This window comes from Mustela lutreola, chromosome 3, assembly GCF_030435805.1.
Source record: "Mustela lutreola isolate mMusLut2 chromosome 3, mMusLut2.pri, whole genome shotgun sequence".
Lineage (NCBI taxonomy): Eukaryota > Metazoa > Chordata > Mammalia > Carnivora > Mustelidae > Mustela > Mustela lutreola.
Window position 1 is genome coordinate 103155923 of NC_081292.1, and position 23651 is coordinate 103179573.

Genomic DNA, 23651 nt, shown 5'->3' on the forward strand with positions numbered 1-23651 from the left:
CTTCCTGTCACATCACCTGCCCCCAATTTTTAAGACCCTGGCTGCAGAATCACACTCAGAGTGTTCATTTGCCTGGAGGTACACGCTCACCTGGGATATAAAGCCCACATAACGCACACTCACCGGTGCAGAGGTGAGAGGCCTCCTTTAGAAAGCACAGAATTAGCCTTGTGGAGAATGGAAGCTTTCCTCCGAAGACTACCAACAGCTAATGAGAGAAAAACTTCACCACTGTAAGTGAACTCAGGCAAACACCTTGAACCTTTGCAGTATGGGGCCACACCGAAAATGCATCAACCATATCCCAGAAGGAGAACAGGTGGTTAAAAAGATACGGGGGGGGGGAGGTTTATAGAAGAATTAAAACATTCCCCAGCTGAATACTTAATACTCCCAGCATGGAGCTATATGAAATACCCAGCATTCCCAACTTCATTTGGATAAGCAGATTTCAAATCAAAATAATGAAGGCTCATATTTTTAAACTGTGGTTGTTAAGAAAAACAGTTATATTATACGCTGCCTTTTCCATTTTAGATCTTATTGTAACCACTTTGTCCTGACTCTCTCATTCAGCACTTTCAGGACTTTGTGGCATGGGGTCTGATTATGAACATGAACACCTTCCTTCATGTCTTACGAGCTACTTGAAAGAAGATTCTGCTTAAAAATACCAAGAAAAGGAAAAAGGAAAGACAACTAAAATGGAGTGCATTGGAAGGTGTGTAGAGATAGGCCCCCTTCTGGCAGGTGGAAAAGTGTGTAATCACCTCAGAATGTAGTTTTAAGGGCACCAAGAAAGTAACTGACAAAACTAAATATATCTTCCCTATTCTTTATCACTGCCTCTCTATGCCACCCATAGAGATTTCTTATTCTGGATGAAGTAATCCATTCTCTAGGGGAAAAAAGGGAACAAATTAGCATGCATTGCCTGATTTAATGCTCTTAACAGCCCTACAAGGTCTATATTTTTTCCCATTTGTAACATGGGAAAGCCAAAGCACCGATTATGTATCTTACCCAAAAGCATACACATGGGAATGAGTTGTGTGACACAGAAACCATCAATGTTTCCTCTTAAAAGTGGGGGTTGGTGTGAGAACTACATGAAATTTACATCTCATACATAATGAGAATGTACAAGACTTTGTACACTCAGCATTAAGCATGCACTGGGGAGGAGCTATGTATGTGGGAATATGTGTATAAGAAAAGGGATGTCAATTTTTTAAAGATTTTATTTATTTATTTGAAAGAGAGAGTGAGCATGCACTAGAGAGAGCACAAGCAGGGGAGGGGCTCAGGAATAGGGAGAAGCAGACTCCCTGATGAGCAGGGAGCCCAAAACAGAACACTGGGGCCCAGGACCCTGAGATCATGACCTGAGCTGAAGGCGGAGGCTTAACCAACTGAGTCACCCAGGTGCCCAGGAGATGCCAATTTAAAAGGAAGATAATGTTAAGCAGGAAATTATTTTTTCCTTAAAAGTTGATAGGAATTTCCTGTGGTCCCTGCTCTTCTGAACTTCCTTTTTCATTCAGAGACTCAACTAGAGCAGTGTTCTTCCTAACAGGGCCAGGGAGACCACACAAATATCTGAGAGGCTTTTTTCAGGTAGACATGCATTACCCTTCCCACCCCCACTATCTCCACTAAGGTCAAACTCCCTATCTTAGTCTATTTCTGTGGTCTCATTTCAGTAAGACATGCTTGTATTCAAAACTTTGTTGAACCCCCTCAACATGGCAGCACCTGTGTTCAGCATAGGTAGACAGTGATAAACTCTATAGAAGTTCCTGCTTTCCAGGGCTAAGCTAGAGACAGCAAACATACAATCACACATCCCTGGGAAGAGGGTGAGCACTGTGCACTGGGAGTTCCCAGAGGAGGGGTGTCTAGCCCTCTCTAAGAGTAGATAATGCTTCTCCCAAGCCCTGAGGGATGACTGAAAATCAGGCAGGTGAGGTATGTGCACAAGGTATTGCCACCAGAGGGAAGGAGCGGCCCATCTGAAGCATGGAGAGGACATGGGGTCTTATCTAGGATCAGCAAGTGTTCAGGTTTGTTGGCAGGCAGTGAACTGCCTGCACCAGCAGCCTTGGTAACCCCAGAAGCTCATTAGGAGTTTCAGGTTTTCCGACCTCACCACAGGTATACAGAATCAGAAACTCTGAGCATGAGACCCAGAAATCTGAGTTGTATTGAGTCCTCTAGGTGATTCTAATGCCAACGGAAGTCTGAGAGGCTCTACACTAAAGCATAAAATGGCAGGCAGTAGGGAATCCAGAGGCTGGGGACAGAGTCCGGGCTTCTGTGATGGAGCATCCTGTTAAAAGTAATAATGGGTTTCAACATGGCCCTGAGGTCAATGGAGAAATAACTGTCAAAGTATTTTAAGTAGGGAAAGTGTATGGCCAGTTCTGGTTTTTAGAACTTACTCTGGTTTTCAGAATGTTCATCTGTATTGTTCGGTCAGTCTGCATTCTGGTCCCAGCTACCCATCCCGCCCCTCCCCAGTGGGGTTACCTAATTTCTTCTTACAGCTTTTCTTATTTTATCGACAATGCTGGCTAGAACACAGCTGTTAGATATTTACTCCCCAGAGAGGACAATTTCTTCCTCTTTCTCAAAATCGATTTTTAGGATCTCATTGTGAATTCAATTCAACTCATTTTGTGGTTTGTTAAGGTGGTAATATACTGGCAGATTTCTCTGGAATATGAAGGAGAGCCTGTTTGGGGATCCAAAAAGTCTTCAGGATAAGGACAGGTTCTACAGCTCACAAAGCTCTCCTTTTAGGTTAAGACAAAACCAAAGCATACTCCCCTCCATGCCAGTGGTGCTGAGAAATGCCAGTGCTGGCTGACTTCCCACTGAGCCCATAATTGCTGACCCAGCTGTCATAGCTCGTTTTCTGAGAAAGACAGAGTTCTGGAGTCAGACTCTGGCATATTTGATGGATGTTGGTAGCTTGTCAACAAACCAGCTAAAACAAGGGCTCCACTGAATAAAAGATTCCAAGCTCGAATCCCCAAGTGAGCTGAGAAGGATTCTGGCGTGGGCCGGCAACACATACTCTGTTTTCTCACAGACAAGAAAGCCCCAGCTCAAAGTTGACAGGAGAAACCATCAATTCACCCTGAGACAATTAGTCCCACTCAGACACTTTGGCTATTCGCAGTAAACATGATTTTCAATACAATTACAGTATGAAGCTTAGCTCATGATACATTATATAAGAAAAAGGATTATTATTCAGACCATAAACTTATACGGAGGACTCCAGGGCTTTGGCTAGCAATCCACAAACCACAAAGGTTTCCGTCAGCTCAAATTTACACAGATCTCCACCAATCCTGACTTTTCTAGGCCTTATCAGAAGCTCCTGATAACCTCAGATGAACTATGAAAGCAATGTCAGTTTCCAAAGTTAGCACTGACAAACCCCAAGAATCACTTTCCTTATGGAACTTCTGACATTTCTGTGTATGAGAGCAGGGAATACATAGAATAGATCTCAAAAAGACAACATGAAAAACAGTCATAGTACAAAAAAGAAAAAAAAAGGCAAAACTTTGAATTCCAATCCTAACTTTAGCAGATAGAATTTTTAGCTCTGACAGTCAGATGTGCCTTCTTAAAATGCCTAGGTTTTTTTGGATAACTTAGACATGTCGACATCTCTGAGCACACTTAGCATTTGTAGTTCAACTGGACTGTTCGCTAACTCCAAAGATTAGGCCCAAATAGTGTTATCATTTTAAAGAACTTTTTAAATAGTAGAGACCCAATCACAACAAAATAATGATAATAATAACAGTAATAATAATTTATAATAATAATTATTATAAATAGTAGAGATCCTGGGGCACCTGGGTGGCTCAGTCGGTGATAAGTGTCTGCCTTCAGCTGAAGTCATAATCCTGGAGTCCTGGAATGGAGGCCCTCGTCTAACTCCCTGCTCAGTCAGGAGTCCGCTTCTCCCTCTGCCCCTCACCCTGCTTTCATGCTCTCTCTCTCTCTCAAATAAATAAATTAAAATAGTAGAGATCCTTTGATTTGCTTGTTCTTAAATTCACTGGCAGATATTAGGCATATTTTGTACTCTTTTGGGTCACTATGCTGAGCTATGAGATCCAGGTAATTGAGATATGGGTTGTTCCATCCAGGGATTCAGACACAGTAACATGAAAGCCCAAAAAATTAATTGCTTTGGTGAATAAGAAGGTGATAAAAGAAATCATAATTATGGCCCCTAGACCTTGTTGCCCAAGTAGGGACTTGTGAGACTTTAAGGGAGCATTGGATCACTCAACTGGGCCAACAGCATGGACCAGGACTGAGTAGAACTAGTTGGGACATAGGGTCACCCCACAGAAAAGGCAAAAGGAGGGCCATGAGAAGTGGAAGGTCATAGCCACAGAGGCTCAGCAAGTTAACAGAAGGTTTTGTTATGGGAGTACTGTTTCACAAATCTTACTCATAAGTTTCCAGAAGGAATGATCAAGGCAAAAAGCTAACCCTGAGCATCCAGCACTTGTTGTACAAATAGTATGCTATTTGTTATGTACAAATAGTTACGCTATTTGTAGCATACTATTTGAGCTACTATTGTATGCTACAATACATACTATTTGTATGCTACTATTGTAGCATACAATTATGAGCTGTCCCCTCACCTAATAGACCCACAGTAATCTTCAGCCACAATGTACAAATGTTTCCTGTGAAAGGGTCTTGGTGCAATGAGACACAGTTATATGGGAGTGTCAAAATTGGAGAAAAGAGCTGTTACTTCCCACCTTAAAACTAGCTGGTATTTTTTTTTTCTAAAATAAGATTTACCATGGTTTTAGTTTGGAGACCTACTGAATACCCTTGCTATTGATTCTACCTGTGTACGATCTGTGAAAGTGAGGGCAAGGAGGTAGGTATGGGGAACAAACCCCTCCAGTGATCATTTGGATAGAGAATTTTTTTTTTAATAATAATTTTAAAAAACTGTAGGGGGCAAGTCCTTGACATTTTTGAGGAAACTCACTGCTGCATAAAGAGGTTGATCTATTAGTTCATTTTGCCTCTTAAGTTTCCTTTAAAATCACAACCATTAGAATACGGGTCCCAGGAATCAGAGCCACACACTCAAAGCACACAGCGAGCAGCAGAACATCAATTCATCAAGAGAAATTGTTAGCTGTGGATTTCCCATCCTTTGTTAGCCTTATACGACACTTGGTTTCCTCAACCCCCACGTTTAGAAGCATTTCTTTGTCTGCCTTTTATAGCAACTAAAAATCCTGAACTCCTATAGGAAAATGATTGTCTTGTTTGTTTCTATACTCCAAAGCCTAGCAGAGAGGGGCTACTGAGTATTGCTCACCTTTTGCTGAAAGACTTTTGAGACCCTCAATCAATAAGAAAAGTTATTCCAGATTTATCAGAAAAGTCGACAAGGTAGAATATCATTGTTTTTTTGAGTTAATGTGCTCTTACTGCAGATATATATGTAAACTGGTCTCTTCCCAGAAGAGGGTTCTTTTTTTGGTTGTTGTTGTTTTGTTTTGTTTGTATTTATTTATTTAGTTAGTTAGTTATTCCTCTATGAACTCAGAGAAGAGAAAGAGAAAAGAAGAAGCTGACTAACTCAAATTTTAAGACCTTTCTGGGACTAAATTTCCTCTGCTGTAGAATGAAGGAATTGCAACAAGCTATCATTTCCATTTGTATTTCCATTTGTATGATGCTATGATTTCCAAAGTGGGATTCAAAGACCACAAACACAGGTCTCCAAGCCCTCAGGCCTGACTGCTATCATTCTGTCCCCTTCAGGATTTGCATTGCTATAAACTCGGCCTTTTGAGGTGCCCTGTGATATGGGCCTTCACATGTCAAAGATGAAATTTACAACTTTATGGACTCTACCATGTATAACAAATGGCCCCAGAGGATGAGAACCACAACAAAGTGAGCAGCTGAAACCGGGGCAACAAAATTTTATTTGGGGAATTAGGATATGATGTCAGCTCTGAAGCTGATGAATTTTGCATGACACCACTTGTCCATAATTAACCAAATAGCCGCAAAGTCTTTTTTTGGTGTGTAAAGAGGCAACTTGAAGTATAAAATGACAGTTCTAATTTTTAATGAGATTGGGAAGTCTGACAGATCGTTATGCCTTATCAGAATTTATAATGCTTTTTAAAATTAATTAGCTTCCCATATGGAAAGGAATTCAAGTAGAAGCCCCTGGACAGAAGTCCACATAGCCTAAAGTCAACAGGTGGCCTGGTGAGGGTATATAAAAAAGTTTGCCTCTTTTCCCTGAGGAACAGGTGGAATGTGGTCCTGAATAAGAGGGGAAAGGAAAAAGGGGGAAAAGTGTTGTGACCAGTATAAATACAAATGAAGATAATGATAATGATAGCTAATACTTTTTAAATGCTTACCATATGCCAAGTACTCTTTCAGGCAATTCGCGATACGAAATGAGCATTATTTTTACCTCTCTTTTCACTAAAAAGGAAGCTGTATCTACAGAAGACAGAAGATTGTCCAGAATTATACAACCAATAGTTGATAATAGTTGACAAGCTAGGATCGCATCTCTGGTGGTGAATGTACCCACACATCTAATATTATTGTGTACTATCTTTAATAGTGCCTATATTTCATCTTAAATCCTTAAGATTCACAATCACAAGCAAGAAAATAATAATGTAGACAAAGAATGAAGTGACTCTCATAATTAAAAGGGAAATTTGAGAAAAAGGTTTTAAATTCTGGTTCCATATAACAATCACCCAGGAACAGGGGAAAAAAAAAATCAGTTATTCTGGGACCTCTACCCAGGGATTATGCCTGAGTTAGTATTTAATATATATTTAATATACTTATTAGATGTGTGTACCACATCTTCTTTATCCTTTCATCTGTTGAAGGACATCTTGGCTCCTTTCACAGTTTAGCTATTGTGGACACGATGAGTGAATAAAGAATATGTGGTCCATATATACAATGAAATACTACTCAGCTATCAAAAAGGATGAATACACACCATTTGCATTGACCTAGATGGAACTGGAGGACATTATGCAAGTGAAATAAGTCAAGCAGGGAAAAACAATTATCCTATGGTTTCACTTATATGTGGAACATAAAGACTTGCATGGAGCCCCATAGAGGAAGGGAGGGAAACCAGAATGGGAAGAAATCAGAGAGGGAGACAAACCATAAGAGACTCAGGACTCTGGGGAAAAAAACTGAGGGTCACAGATGGGAAGGGTGTGGGGGGATGAGGTAACCAGGAGATGGGTATTAAGGAGGATACCTGGGGTGATTGAGCACTGATTGTTATATCCAACTAATGAATCATTGAACATTACATCAAAAACTAATGATGTACTGTATGTTGGCTAATTGAACCTAATAATAAAAAAATAAGGTAGAAGGGATGGGGAGCCCTCCAGACAATGAGTGATCAACCCATTCAAGGGCCTTGAGATAGGAGGGAACATGGCATGACAGAAGGCAAAACAGAAGCCAATAAAGCTTGAGACCAGGTATGGAGGTGACGTCATGGTGTGGTGAGGCCAGGGGAATAAGTGAAGGCCAGATGCACTAGGACCTCTTCTTCATGCATATATATGACTTTGGTTTTATTAAGTGTAGGCAGAAGCCAGCAAAAGGTTTTCAACAGGAAGTGGCTCAACTCTGCTTTTTATGACAATCCTGCTGACTGCTGCAGAGATAATGGACTAAAAGAAAGAAAGAAAAAAATAAAAAAGGAAAGTGGGTTCCTGAGTTAAAAATCCAGGTGATAGGAGATATAACTGAACCAGGCTGGGTGAAAAGAAATGGACATATTTGTGATGAATTTTGGAAGTATTGTTGATAGAGCTTGCTGATAGATCTGCTATGGTAAATAAGGGAGAGCAGAGATTTAAAGAAAGCTCCCCATGGCTGGTTCGGGCAACTGGTGTTATCTACTGAGATAAGGAAGTCCACAACAAGAAGAAACTGAGTGTGGTTAGAGGGTACAAGTTGACTTTAAGAGTTCCCTTTGGGATATGTTAAATTTGAGCTATTTATGACATAACCAAATTGAGATATCAATCAGGCAAATGAATATATATTTTTAGAGCTCAGAAGAAATATTTGGTTTAGGATGCAAATTACTTATCTAAAAGTCACTTCACATTTATAAATTTCAGTCTCTCTTTGTATAGTACATAGGAATAGTCAGTCATTCCTATCTGAAAGACTGTTGAGGTTTGGAGTGTATTGCACCATACTGAAAATATTAAATGACAGTGGGGGAGGGGGATGTTGATGATAGATGGTGACATTTCTAATGGAAATTATAATTTAATGATGGACAAGTTGTCACAAACAGGGAAGATACTGGCTCTCTCTCCCAGAAAGCATCCCCACTAATTACAACTCAGAATAGTTCTCCTCATCCCCCCCCTTCTTATTTTGTAGACTCAACATGAGATGAATTATTTCGCACAATTCTGTACTGACATCTTTATTTAAGCATGTCTCTTTATAACGGCAGCTCAGTGATGTAGCAGGACCCGTGTCTTTTACTTACTTGGTTCACCTGCACAAACATGTTGTTTCAAAAGAATCAAACTGAAAATTGGTCAGAGGGAGAAAACACCCATGCAAAATTCAAAAACCAGGTATCCCACTTGACAACAGTGGTGACACAGAAGGAAAAGTGGTAATGGAGGAGGTATTCAAGAATTCTTATGAGAATGTAATGTCGCAAGTTTGGTTGCCAAACATTTGTATGTGGAAATGTGTCATAGTCATACTGAAATGGATGCACAGCAAGAAGAGGGTATAACATTTTCAGAATAACTATCTAGAAGGATGTTAAAAATTATTTTCGTGGTTCTCCCTAGAATTATTTAGCAGTAGCAATTGTAATAGGAGAAGACTTTGTATTTTATTCTTTGTGTAATGCCATGGGAGACCACATTTGATCCTATTCTTGAAAACAGAGAGAGAACCCAAAGGCTACTGAGAACTGAGATCCCAGAGTCTATGACAGCAGAAGGAGAGACAAGGGCAGAATATATTTGAATCCAAGACAGACCCCTCATCTAATAGAAGATAAGACCAACGTTTCCCCAAAAGGCAACATGTAGTGGCAGTACAGGGCTTTCCTCTATGAACACATACCCCCACTACTACTAGCTGTCAATTACACAGACTATTGACTACATACTCCATTCTATGCTTGATACAGAATAACTCTGAAGTGACATCATGGTCTTTAAAATAATTATCACTGTGATTTGCAGATGAGAAAACAGAGGCTCAAATAAGTCAACAAGATTTGCTGGGAGGTGGCTGCTTTTATGAACAGACCATTGATTCCATTGTCCATTCCATTGAGTACACAAAGGAATTGTTTGCTTTGAACTTCCTTGTGACCATGGCAAAAAAGATAGCATTGGTGATGTGAAAGCAATGGGAACTTCTGTAAAATGGGATAGTCACCCTGGAATGTATAAAAGGGAATGAAGGCAGGGCGTGCCTGGTGGCACAGTTGGTCAAAATATCTGACCCTTGGTTTCAGCGGTACAGGTAGTGATCTCAGGGTCCTAGGATAGAGCTCTAAGTCCCTGCTTTCAGGGGCGGGGTGGGGGTGGGGTGGGGGTGGGGTCTGCTTGTTGGGTCTCCTTCTGCTCCTCCCCCTGCTTGTGCACTCTCTCTCAAATAAATAAAATCTTTAAAAATAAACAAATAAAATAGAATGGAGCCAATTAAGAAGATAATATTTTTTAAAACATTAATACTTAAGGAAAATGGAGATACACTTTCACTTCTAGAGATTTTGAGGCAGCATAATACGAGAATAGCCTAAGGAGGCTCTAAACACATTCAATTTGGGAACTGCAACCGCTGATAATCTCAGTTATTCAAAGAGAAATAACATGAGGTATTAAGGAAACCCATGTACAAGGAAGAGTCTAATAAGCTCATAATTTTTATTACTTATAAAATACGCATATATGTATGTAATTATATATACCACACACACAAGAGAAAGGATGCCTTCATTAGAAAGAATATTATACAAACATCGTAATTTTAAAAATACAATAAAATGGTAAAATATGCAAAAAAACAGTAAAATATGCAATAAAAACTTTCAAAAATGAATAAGGATGGCTAGCCTTTAGATCTAAAAATTAAATACACATTAAATATTCCGGAGCATACAGCAGCCATCAGGCACTGATCTAGGTTCTGAGTAGCAGAAAGGTAGGACATGATCCTATCTTACAGAACAGACTGGTTTTTAGGTGAGGAAGCACTAGGTAACTTTAATTTAACAAGATAAAACCTAGAACTGAAACATAAAACCTAAAAAGAGATCACATGGCAAGGTCCAGGAGGCAAAAGATTTCAGAAGTAGGTGATATTTGATCTGGCTGGTGAGGGGAAATCTGTAGTCATCCTGGTGAAGGAGAAAGAGGATTTTTCACGAAAAAAAGAAAAAAAAAAAGACAGCTGCAAATATGAAAACATGGAATCCAGAGAGAAGCTTATGTCTTTGCAGGGAACTGTACATGACACTCAGTGGAAGTTGAATATGGGGAATGCAGCAGATGACAGGGGTGGAGAAGTGTGGGCTCTTCCAAATGCTATGGGGAGCCCTTGAACAATGAGTCAGTGCTCCTCTCAGGAAGGCCCTAGAAGCAGGGAGACCACGGAGAACAGCTGCTGCCATGTTGGCTGAGGAAAGAGGAGGGACAAGCATGGCTAGGGATAGGCAGGACAAGGCACATAGGCACCAGGACCCACAGGATCACGTGAGTGGGGTTTACAGAAAAAAAAAAAATCTGCAGGCATGGATTTCCAAGCCAGGTTTGGAGAATTCGAGAAGAAAGGGGGTCAAAGAAAGCAAATAAAACCGAACAAAAGCCTCCAGTTGGGCCCAGTCGGCAGCGTTGAAGGATGACGGAAAGATTGTGAGAGAAGGCTTGCTTTGACTCCTCCAACACGGAGGATGCTTTTCAAACCAGAAAAGGTGGCCTTTATTAAGAAGGAAGTGAAGCCCAAGAGAGCTTAGCAAAGAGGAAGGACTATCTCTTACTATCAATGCCCTTCTTCCTACAGGCCGATGAATTTTATTTAAGCTACTGAAAAAAAATGTTGGAGCAGAGAGAGGTAAATGGCTTCAGCTTCCCACTTTCCTGTCCTTGTCTCTTGTGCACTAAAATGACAAAGCTCTGAGGCCTTGCCCCTGCCTCCCTATGTGTCAGTCCCCACCTGCTTCTTGGCAATTCTTCCTGTGCTAGGGAAGTTACTACTCAACTTTTGAGACGCAGCTAAGGTGGACAGGCGAATCTTTCTGACATCAACAGTGACACCTGCTTACTTTGTCCTCTTTGCCCCTTTGGCTCCCTTTTAAGATTTCTACCAGGCACATTCAATCCTTTTTGGCATGTTTTTATTTACATGCTCTTGACCCCATCTTTGACTATCAGCCATGTCAATCATTCAGTGAATGCTTACTGAAAGTACACCAGGTACCCAACATACCTGACAGGCAGTGACTGACTTTTTGAAACCTAGAGTCTAGCCAGGGGAGGCATATGTCAAAGAAACAATTATATAATCAATTAGTGATATGTGACCATAAAAAAAAAAAAAAAAGTGATTCAAAGAAAAGAATACAGGACTTATAAAAGTCTGGGAAAAGGTATTTTTTTTTAATTAAAAAAAAAATTTTGTAAACATATAATGTATTTTTATCCCCAGGGGTACAGGTCTGTGAATCGCCAGGTTTACACACTTCACAGCACTCACCATTGCACATACCCTCCCCAATGTCCATAACCCCACCCCCCTAAGGTATTTTTTATTTCTTACATCCCTTAGGCCTCTGCATGATGCTTAGTGTATCTTTTTTTTTTTTTTAAGTTTTTTTTTTTTTTTTTTTTTTTTTTTTTTTTTTTTGTTTGAGAGAGAGAGAGTAAATGAGCAGGGGGAAAGGCAGAGGGAGAGAAAAGGGAGAAGCAGCTCTACACTGAGCAGGGAGACTGATACGGGGCTCGATCCTAGGATCCTGGGATCATGACCTGAGCTAAAGGCAGATACTTAACTGACTGAGCCACCCAGGTACTCTATACTTGGTGTAACTTAAGTGCTAAGTAAAGTTCTCAACTGAATGAATAAATGAGTGATGAATGTGATGAAAGTAAAAATGTGCAGGTATTTCAGATTGTTAAAACTTGAAGTCTTAAGAAATTATAGAACTACAAGTTTTCTACCAATCTTGAGCAACATACCCGAGCGGAATTCTAAGAAAAAGATTTATAAACCCATAGGAAATAAATAAATAAATACAAACAAACAAACAAAAAACAGTTCCCCAGAAACTACAATGGGTGTATTAATAGTAAGTAATTACAGGAAAATTACATGGTTGCCCATGCTGATATACATATCCATTCATTCCACAGATATGTGTTAACTACCCATTTGTTCCTATTAGGTATTGAGAATTAACATACAAGGTACCTGTTCTCATGGAACTTACATTGTGGTGCAGGGATTTGAGTAAGCAAACAAAACAAAGGAACAAGATTCTGGTTTGTGATAGGCATCAGGAAGAATATAAAACCACATTATATAGCCAGGGAATGATAGTTAATGCACAGGAAATAATTTAGAGTGGCCACCAGAGTGGACTTCTCTGAAGAGGTGGCACCAGAATTGAAAATTACATTGACTGAAGGAACAAACCGTGTAAATTATTGAAAAAAGCTGTTGCTCCTAGGGAACAAAATGTGCAAAACCCTCAGGTAGAAAAAGCCTGGCATGAGATGATCAGCATATCCACAGTATTTAAACTTATGGAACTCTATAAATTAGGCTCAGCATGAGGTATTTCTGGAAAGTGGAAGAAGTCCTGAGACTGAGGCTTGGGATTTAGCATAGGTCACAAGTGATCTAGAAGGGAAAACCAGGTTTTTAAAAAGCAGAAGTGGCTAATTGAACTCAATACTACTGAGAAGTTGAGTGAAATGAGAAAAATGAAGTGACCATTGGAGTTGATAATGTGGAGGTCACTGGTGGTCTTGACTAAAGTAGTTTCTGTGGGACATTCTATTAGTCTGGGTTCCCCCAGACAAATAGGATTAGGTGATTGACAGATAGATAAATAGATGACAGATAGATAGAGATAGAGAGATAGAGGTACAGATACAGATACAAATACAGATACATTACAAGGAATGGCTTACACAATTTTGGGGTCTGACTAGACAAGTCTGAAATTCATGTTGTCAGATTAGGAGGGGCCAGCCAGAAACTCTGGCAGGAGGTGAAGCCACACAGCACATGTAGATATTCTTCTTCTTCAGGGAAACCTAACTTCTGATCTTACAACCTTTCAACTGACTGAATCTAGCCCACCGGGAGATCAAGGTTAATCTCATTTAGCTAAAGTTCAGTGATTGTTCACCCATCACAGCAACACCTAGATTCATGTTTGCTTGACTATCTGGACTATAGCCTAGCCAAGCTGACACTTTAAACTGAACACCACATGTGTATGGACTGAATAGAAACATCTGTAGTATACTGGGAGGTGAGCAGGTGGAAAGAGTAACCTCAGACAAGGTTTGGAGAGAAGATATTCTGGGGAAAGGGAAAGAAGGAGAAGTAGCTGCTAAGTAGAGCCATAGGAATTTTGTTGTTGCTGCTTTGTTTGATAGCTTATATAGCAAAGTTTTATAATTTTAGGAATGGTCCAGTTGAAATGGTGGATAAGATGATGTTGAAAGAAAGTGGGAATCCAGAGGACACACTGAAATGTGTTTTTAGGTAAAAATGAGAGATCTGCCCCCATCCACCCACCCACACACCCAAGGGCAAAAGCAGCAAAGCACCAGAACTAGTGACTGAAAAAGACCAGTGCTGGCTTGAGGATGGTCTCAGACATCTGTGTCCCATCACTCATACTAGGTACCTAAGTGTAAGTTATCCCCTGAGGGGATGAACGCGATAGACCAGAAGAAAGGAATCCATGAAAGACTGGTCTACTCCAAATCCGGGGCAGTTAGTTTGGTCAAGAATTGAGGGGTAACAGATCTGTGGACTTCTGAATATTGTAGAAAAATCTAATTACAAAGAAAAATGAAACAATCTGAGGGTTTTAAAGGGGCGGGGGATAGGAGGTTGGGGTACCAGGTGGTGGGTATTATAGAGGGCACAGATTGCATGGAGCACTGGGTGTGGTGCAAAAATAATGAATACTGTTATACTGAAAATAAATAAAAAATAAATTTAAAAAAATGTTATTGTGGGCACTTTTCTTAAGAGAGGGTCTCTTGTGGCCATCAGATTCTCAAAGGAGTCTGCACTAGAAAAAGCTGGACCTGTTGCTCAAAGGCCACTTTCAACCCTACAGTCTGCTATTCACCTGATGTTCTGAGTCTTTCTATGCATGCACACAGAACAATGATTTTGAAGGACAACAGACAGGACTGGCAGAAAACAATGAGGACACATTAAATAGTAATAGGATTGTTACACTAAAATAGATGGCTGAAGTTATAATATAAACAACATTTGACTTCAGCATGAAAGGTTCACATTGTACTTAAAAATAAAGCTCAAAGTAGTGACAGCTGTTATCAACAAAAGAGGTAACAAGAGAATCTGGGTGCACCAGATATCCTGGGATAGGAAGCATATACCCTCTTAGATATTCTATGCTTTGTTATGGAAGGGCTAGAGTGGAAGGCAGTGTATCCCTAGCCTAATGGTTTGTTGATGTATCTGCTGTTTTAACACATTCTTTCTGGAAGTGCTTGTGCAAGATAAAGACAATCATTTCATAAATACATTGCCTCTGTGCAGATATTTATTTTTACCCGACACTCTGTGTCCATAGCTTCTCTAGGGAGCTTGTTAATACTCAACTTTCTGGGTCCCTGTGCCCAGAATCCCAATCCAGGATGTGTAGGACATAGCTAGGCAAATGCATTTTTAATGAGAACTCAAGTTGATTCTGATATAGGCATTCAGTTGACCACATTACAGGAATGAGTACAAGCATGTAACCAAATAGACACTTCAACAGGACTTGCTGAGTTTTAGTGGTAACAATCATGTGTGTTCCTTCATTAGAAGTCACTGGGTTTTGGCATATAGGCAGGAAGTGTAACTGCTAAGGTAGAAAAATAAGTTATGGAGGAGAGGAGCAAGATGGTGAAGGAGTAGGAGACCTAAATATTATCAGGTCCCAGGAGTTCAGCTAGATAGTTATCAAACCATTCTGAAGAGCTGCAAACTCAACAGGAGAGAGAAGAGAAGAGAAGAAGAGCAGCAATTCTAGGAACAGAAAATTGACCACTTTCCAGAAAATAGGACATGTGGAGAAATGAATCTGAGGCAACATTCAAGAAGATAGACTGTGGGGGGAGAGGCTGGCTCCCAGCAGGTGGAAGAACCAAAGAACAAAATCGGAACTTTTAGAAGTCTGAGAGATGTCATTCCGGAGGCTAAGCAGGGATTAGAGCCCTTGCTGAGACACTGTATTCTCAGGACCTGCAGGGTCACAAAAAAAACTGGGGGTTTCTGAGTGTGGCAGAGTTCCCAGGTATCAGAGCAAGGAAGCCAGATGCAGAGATGGAACCAAGCAGTAGGCTCTCAGTTCAGGATTACCTTAAACCATGATCCGAGGCAAAGTTGGACCACTGCTTTGGGCAGGGTCCCTGCCCAAAAAGCAGTGGTTCTGGCGAGACTCACCTTCCTCCTCAGGGAGGAGTGGCATGGGAGTGTTCTGTAAGAATGAGCTAGGTTTGGTGACTCCAAATGAGGGTGTGGGTCAGAGATAGAAACTCTCCATCACAAGCCAGGTGAGCTTGGAGTGCAACCGGAGAGACCAGAGAAATGGGACTGATGGACTTCTTTTCTCTGAGGGCACACTAAGGAGTGGGGCTCTGAGCTCACGGCTCCTATGGGGCCACAGATTAAGAGGCAGCCATCTTCATTCTCCTCCTCCAAAGCTGTATAGAAAGTATTCAGGGAACAAAAACTCCAGAGACCAAAACCAAACAGAGTACTTAACCTGGCCCCAGGCAAGGGTGGCACAATTCCACCTCCCGGAAAGACATTTGAGAATCACTGCAACAGGTCCCTCCCCCAAAAAGATCAGCAAGAACATCCAGTCAAAATCAAGTTTATGAATCAATGAGAACTGTGGAACTCCAGAGCTAGGGGAAAGCAGTGCATAGAATTCATGGCTCTCTTCCCATGATCCTTTAGTCTTTCAAAGTTAAATTTTCTGTTGCTTTTTGTTGTTGTTTTTCTTTTTTTGTTTTTTCCTTAAAGTTAAAATTTTTTAATTTTATTTTTTCTTATTCTATTTTTAAAAATTTTTTCCCTTTCCTCTTTTAACTTTTTAAAACTATTTTATCAATACCTTTTTAAAACTATGTTATATTCATATTTTATCCCTTCAATGTATTTAACCTTATTTTTTTGTATACATATAGGGGTTTTTTTTTTGGCTTTTTTTTTAATTTTTTATTTTTTATAAACATATATTTTTATCCCCAGGGGTACAGGTCTGTGAATCACCAGGTTTACACACTTCACAGCACTCACCAAAGCACATACCCTCCCCAATGTCCATAATCCCACCCCCTTCTCCCAAACCCCCTCCCCCCAGCAACCCTCAGTTTGTTTTGTGAGATTAAGAGTCACTTATATAGTTTTTTTTCTTTAAAATTTTGGGATACAATTTCTTCCAAAACATCAAACTATACCATAAATCTAGCACATGGCTTTGATCTAGACTCCAGCCTGATCACATTCTTTCCTCTTTTTTTTTTTTTTTCCTTTTTCAATCAACTTCTTATCTTAGCAATTCCTTTTCAAGAATCTTTTTAAATTTTCATCTTTATAGTTATATTCCATCCCTTAATCATGCTTACCCTTATTTTTGTATATATAAATTTTTCTTTCTTTAAAATTGTTGGAGGTAGTTTCTTCTAACAGACAAAGATACAACCAAAATCCAGTTTGTGGCTCTGTTCTATTCACCAGTCTATTTACCTATATACCTTTCTTTCTTTCTTTCTTTCTTTCTTTCTTCTTTTCCCATGGCTTTGGGTCTCTTCTGATTTGGTTAGTGTATATCTTTCTGGGATTGTTGCTACCTTTTTGGTATACTGTTCTCTCATTCATCTGTTCTTATCTAGAGAAAATGACAAGGCAAAAAAAAAAAAAAAAAAAAACCTCACCGCACAAAAAAATAAATAAAAAATAAGAAGCAGTACTGACAGCTAGGGACCTGACCAATATGGACATTAGTAATATGTCAGAACTAGAGCTCAGAGTGATGAATATAAAGGTATTAACTGCGCTCAAAAAAAAAAAGCATGGAGGATGATAGAGAATCCCTTTCTAGAGAAACAAAATCCCTTTCTGGAAAAATAAAAGAACTAAAATATAACTAAGTTGAAAAAAAAACTATTAATGAGGTGCAATAAAAAAATGCAGTCTCTTACTACTAGGATAAATGAGCCAAAAGAGAGAATTAGTGATATAGAAGACCAAATGGTGGAGAATAATAAGCTGTGCAAAAGAGAGACAAATAACTACTGGACCATGAGGGGAGAATTTGAAAGATAAGTAATACCATAAGACAAAACAATATTAGAATAATTGGGATCCCAAAAGAAGAAGAAAGAGAAAGGGGGCAGAAGGTATATTGGAGCAAATTATAGCAGAAAATTTTCCTAATTTGGCAAAGGGAATAAGCATCAAACTCTAGGAGGCACAGAGAATCCCCCTCAAAATCAATTAAAATAGGTCCACACCCAATGATCGAATCGTAAAACTTAACATCTCAGTGACAAAGAGAATCCTGAAGGTAGCATGGGACAAGAGGTCTGTAACATACAATGGCAGAAATATTAGTCAGCAGACCATTCCACAGAGACCTGGCAGGCCAGAATGGACTAGCATGGTATATTCAGAACACTAAACAAGAAGAATACACAGCCAAGAATACTATATCCAGCTAGACTGTCATTGAAAATAGAAGGAGAGATAAAAAGCTTTGAGGACAAACAAAAATTAAAAGAATTTGCAAAAACCAAACCATCCCTATAGGAAATATTGAAAGGGGTCCTCTAAGCAAAGAGAGAGCCTAAAATTAACAGACCAGAAAGGAACAGAGACAATATACAGTAAGTCACCTTACAGAAAATATAATGGCACTAAATTCATATCTTTCAGTAGTTACACTGAGTGTAAATGGACTAAATGCCCCAATCAAAAGACACAGGACATCAGAATGGATAAAAAAAGAAGACCCATGGATATGCTATCTACAAGAAACTCATTTTAGACTCAAAGATACCTCCAGATTTAAAGTTAGGGGATGTTATCCTTTCTGATGGAGGCATAATAGTCCATTGTATATATGGACCATATCTTCTTTATCCATTCATCTGTTGAAGGGCATCTTGGCTCTTTCCACAGTTTTGTGATTGTGGCTATTGCTGCTATAACATTGGGATACATATGGCCCTTCTTTTCACTACAACTGTATCTTTAGGGTAAATACTCAGTAATGTAATTGTGGGGTCAGAGGGTAGCTCTATTTTTAATTTCTTAAGGAATCTCCACACTGTTTTCCAAAGCAGCTGCATTAACTTGCATCCCACCGACAGTATAAGAGGGCTCCCCTTTCTCCACATCACTCCAACACTTATTATTTGCTGTCTTGTTAATTGTGACCATTCTAACTAGTGTAAGGTGGCATCTTAATGTGGTTTTGAGTCTCCCTGATGGCTAATGATAATGAACATTTTTTTCATGTGTCTGTTAATCATTTATATGTCTTTTTTGGAGAAGTATCTGTTCATATCTTCTGTCCACATTTTGACATGATTATTTGTTGTTTCAGTGTTGAGTTTGAGGAACTATAAAAGTACTATAAAAGTAAAATTAAATTTAAAAAATAAAATAAAGTGAGAGGGTGGAAAACAATTTACCATGCTAATGAACATCAAAAGAAAGATAGGGTGGCAATCCTTATATCACATAAATTAGGTGTAGAGACAAAGACCATAATAAGAGATAAGGAAGGACACTATATCATACATAAAATGTCTGTCTAACAAGAAGATCTAACAATTTTAAATATCTATGCCCCTAAGATGGGAGCAGCCAATTACATAAAACAATTAATAACAAAATCAAAGAAACATATCATTGATAATACAATAATAGTAGGGGACTTTAACACCCCCCTCACTGAAATGGACAGATTATCAAAGCAAAAGATCAACAAAGAAATAAAATAAAGGCTTTAAGTGACACACTGGATAGATGCACATCACATACATATTCAGAACAGTCCATCCCAAAGCAACAAAATACAAATTCTTCTTTTGTGTCCATGGAACACTTTCCAAAATAGTTCACATCCTGGGTCACCAATCAGGTCTCAACCAGTACCAAAAGATTGGGATCATTCCCTGCATATTTTTAGACCACAATGCTTTGAAACTAGAACTCAACCACAAGAAGAAAGTTGGAAAGAACACAAATACAGGCTAAAGAGCATTCTACTAAAGAGTAGAATTCATGGAAACAAATGAAAATGAAAATACAACTGTTCAAAATCTGTGGGACACAGCAAAGGCAGTCCTGAGAGGAAAGTATATAGCGATACAAGCCTTTCTCAAGAAATAAGAAAGGTCTCAAATATACAACCTAACCCTATACCTAAAGGAGCTGGATAAAGAGCAGCAAAGAAAACCTAAACCCAGCAGAGAAGAGGAATAATAAAGATCAGAGCAGAAATCAATGAAATAAAAACCAAAAAACAGTAGAACAAATCAACAAAACTAGGAGATGATTCTTTGAAAGAATTAATAAGATTGATAAACTCCTGGCCAGACATATCAAAAAGAAAAGAGAAAGGACCCATATTAATAAAATCATGAATGAAAGAGGAGAGATCACAACCAACACCAAAGAAATACAAAAAATTTTAAGAACATATTATGAGCAACTATATCCAGTACTGGTTGGCAGTCTGGAAGAAATGGATGCATTTCTAGAGGAATATAAACTACCAAAACAGAACCAGGAGGAAATAGAAAACCTGAACAGATCCATAGCCAGTAAGGAGATTGAAGCAGTAATCAAAAATCTCCCAAGAAAAAAGAGGCCAGGGCCAGATGGCTTCCCAGGGGGAATTCTTCCAAACATTTAAAGAAGAATTAATACCTATTCTTTCAAAACTGTTCCAAAAAATAGAAATGGAATGAAAACTTCAAAACTCATTTTATGAGGCCAGCATTACCTTGATCCCAAAACCAGACAAAGACCTGATTAAAAAGGAGAATTATAGACCAATATCCTTGATGAACATGGATGCAAAAATTTTCACCAAAATACTAGCCAATAGGATCCAACAGTACATTAAACGGATTATTCACCAAAACCAAGTGGGATTTAACCTGGGCTGCAAGGTCGGTTCAACATCCACAAACCAATCAATGTGATAATAAAAGGAAGAACAAGAACCATATCATACTCTCAATAGATGCTGAAAAAGTATTTGACAAAGTACAACATCCTTTCTTGATCAAAACTCTTCAAAGTGTAGGGATAGAAGGTATATACCTAAATATCATTAAAGCCACCTATGAAAAACCCACAGTAAATATTATTCTCAATGGGGAAAAACTGATAGCTTTCCCCTAAGGTTAGTAACATGGGCAGGGCTTTCCACTCTGACCACTGCTATTCAACATAGTACTAGAAGTCCTAGCCTCAGCAATCACAATTCAAAAAGAAATAAAATGTATCCAAATCATCAAAGAAGAAGTCAAACTCTCACTCTTTGCAGATAATATGATACTATATGGAAAACCCAAAAGACTCCACTTCAAAACTGTTATAACTCACACAGGAATTTAGTAAAGTATCAGGATATAAAGACAATGCACAGAAATCACTTGCATTTCTATATACCAACAGAAGAAAGAGAAATTAAGGAGTCAATCCCATTTACAAATGCACTCAAAACCATAAGATACATAGGAGTAAGCCTAACCAAAAAGGCAAGAATCTATACTCAGAAAACTATAAAGTACTCATGAAAGAAATTGAAGAAGCCACAAAGAAATGGAAAAATGTTCCATGCTCCTGGATTGGAAGAACACATATTGTGAAAATGTTTATGCTACCTAGAGCAATCTACACTTTTAATGCAATCCCTATCAAAATGCCATCAATTTTCTTTAAAGAAATGGTGCAAATAATCCTAAAATGTATGTAGAACCAGAAAAGCCCCACATAGCCAGAGTAATGTTGAAATAGAAAACCAAAGTTGGCAGCATCACAATTCCAGACTTTGAGCTCTATTACAAAGTTGTTATCATCAAGACAGTATGGTACTGGCACAAAAACAAGCACATAGTTCAATTAAGATTGAACAGATTAAGAGTCCAGAAATGGACCCTCAACTCTATAGTCAACAAATCGTCGATAAAGCAGGAAGTAATGTCCAATGGCAAAAAGACAGTCTCTCCAAAAAATGGTGTTGGGAAAATTGGACAGCCACATGCACAGAATGAAAGTGGACCATTTCCTTATACCACACACAAAAGTAAACCAAAATGGATGAAAGACCTCAATGTGAGATAGGAATCCACCAAAATCTTTTTTAAAAAAATATTTTATTTATTTATTTGACAGACAGAGATCACAAGTAAGCAGAGACGCAGGCAGAGAGAGAGAGAAAAGAGGAAGCAGGCTTCCTGCCAAGCAGAGAGCCTGATGCAGGGCTTGATCCCAGGACACCAGGATCATGACCTGAGCCGAAGCAGAGGCTTTAACCCACTGAGCCACCCAGGAATCCCAGAATCCACCAAAATCCTTAAGGAAAACATAGGCAGCAACCTCTTCAACCTCAGCCAGAGTACTTATTCTTAGAAACATCGCCAATGGCAAGGGAAGCAAGGCAAAAATGAACTATTGGGACTTCATCAAGATCAAAAGATTTTCCACAGCAAAGGAAACAGCCAACAAAACCAAAAGACAACTGACAGGATGGGAGAAGATATTTGCAAATGACATGCCAGATAAAGGGCTAGTATCCAAAATCTGTAAAGAATTTATCAAACTCAACACCCAAGGAACAGATAATCTGATCCAGAAATGGGAAGAAGACAACAGAAATTTCTGCAAAGACAACATTCACATGGCCAACAGGCACATGAAAAAATGTTCAACATCACTTAGCATCAGGGGAATACAAATCAAAACCACAATGAGATACCACCTTAAACCAGTCAGAATCACTAAAATTAACAAGTTAGGAAAGGACAGGTGTTGGAGAGGATTTGGAGAAAAGGTAACCCTCCTACACTTTTGGTGGGAATTGCAAGCTAGTAAAGCCACTCTGGAAAAAGCATGGAGGTTTCTCAAAGAGTTGAAAATAGAGCTACCTTATGACCCAGCAATAGCACTACTAGGTATTTACCCTACAGATACAAATGTAGTGATTTGAAGGGGCACGTGCACCCAAATGTTTGTAGTAGCAATGTCCACAATAACTAAACTATGGGGGGGGGAAAATGGATGTCCATCAACAGATGAACGGATAAAGAAGAAGTGTTATATCTATATGCAATGAAATACTATGCAGCCATCAAAAATCCCCAAATCCTGTCATTTGCAATTATGTGGATGGAACTAGAGGGTACTATGCTAAGCAAAATAAGTCAATCAGAGAAAGACAATTATCATATGATTTCTTTGATATGAGGCATTTGAGAGGCAGGACAGGGGGTCATGGGGGTAGAGAGGGAAAAAATTAAACAAGATGGAATTGGGAGGGAGATAAATCATAAGAGATTCTTAATCTCACGAACAAACTGAGGGTTGCTGGGGGTGAGGGGGTAAGGATAGGGTGGCTTGGTTATGGACACTGGGGAGGGTATGTGCTATGGTGAGTGCTGTGAAATGTGTAAGTCTGATGATTCACAGACCTATAACCCAGGGGCAAATAATATACTATGTTAATAAAAATAAATTTTAAAAAATGAAAAATAATTTATAATGATGACAATGTATAGGGGAGAATTATAGGAATGATTACATTTCTTGCATAATTGTTACTTTAATCTTGAGTGATTGCCAGCTCTACCCACATTTATAACTTTTATTTGCAAGATGGAGAACCACTTCCACATGTACCAACAACTCATAAATGAATAGATGGCTAGCATAATTCCAGGAAAGAAGCATTCCCTGGGTTACACTGGGTTGAAATGTTCCTTTGCCTCCACTTCTAGAACAAGTGAAGAGGGAGAAACTTTGTTCCCTCATGGTTCTGAAGGAAGGGTGAATTTATAATACTTCACTCCACTTCTGGGAAAGAATGGAGCTCAAATTGCTATTCTACTTCAAGGACAAATGATATTCAAACTCCAAGAGCTCTTAACTTTGACCTTTGAGGTGTTGTTAAGCTCTTATCATATTATCACCACAAAGCTCCTTCATTCCTAGACAGAGGAGTTTTTTTACATTTTCAAATGTGCAGAAGTTATTAGGGACTTGAAAGACTTTAAAACAATTGAGAT

At 39.0% G+C, this 23651-nt stretch overlaps 1 protein-coding gene across 2 annotated transcripts in view; it reads right to left on the reverse strand.

The window, feature by feature from the left end:
- CNTNAP5 (contactin associated protein family member 5) overlaps positions 1-23651 on the reverse strand; it is an 842021-nt gene that overhangs the window by 484095 nt on the left and 334275 nt on the right. The window lies entirely within an intron of this gene.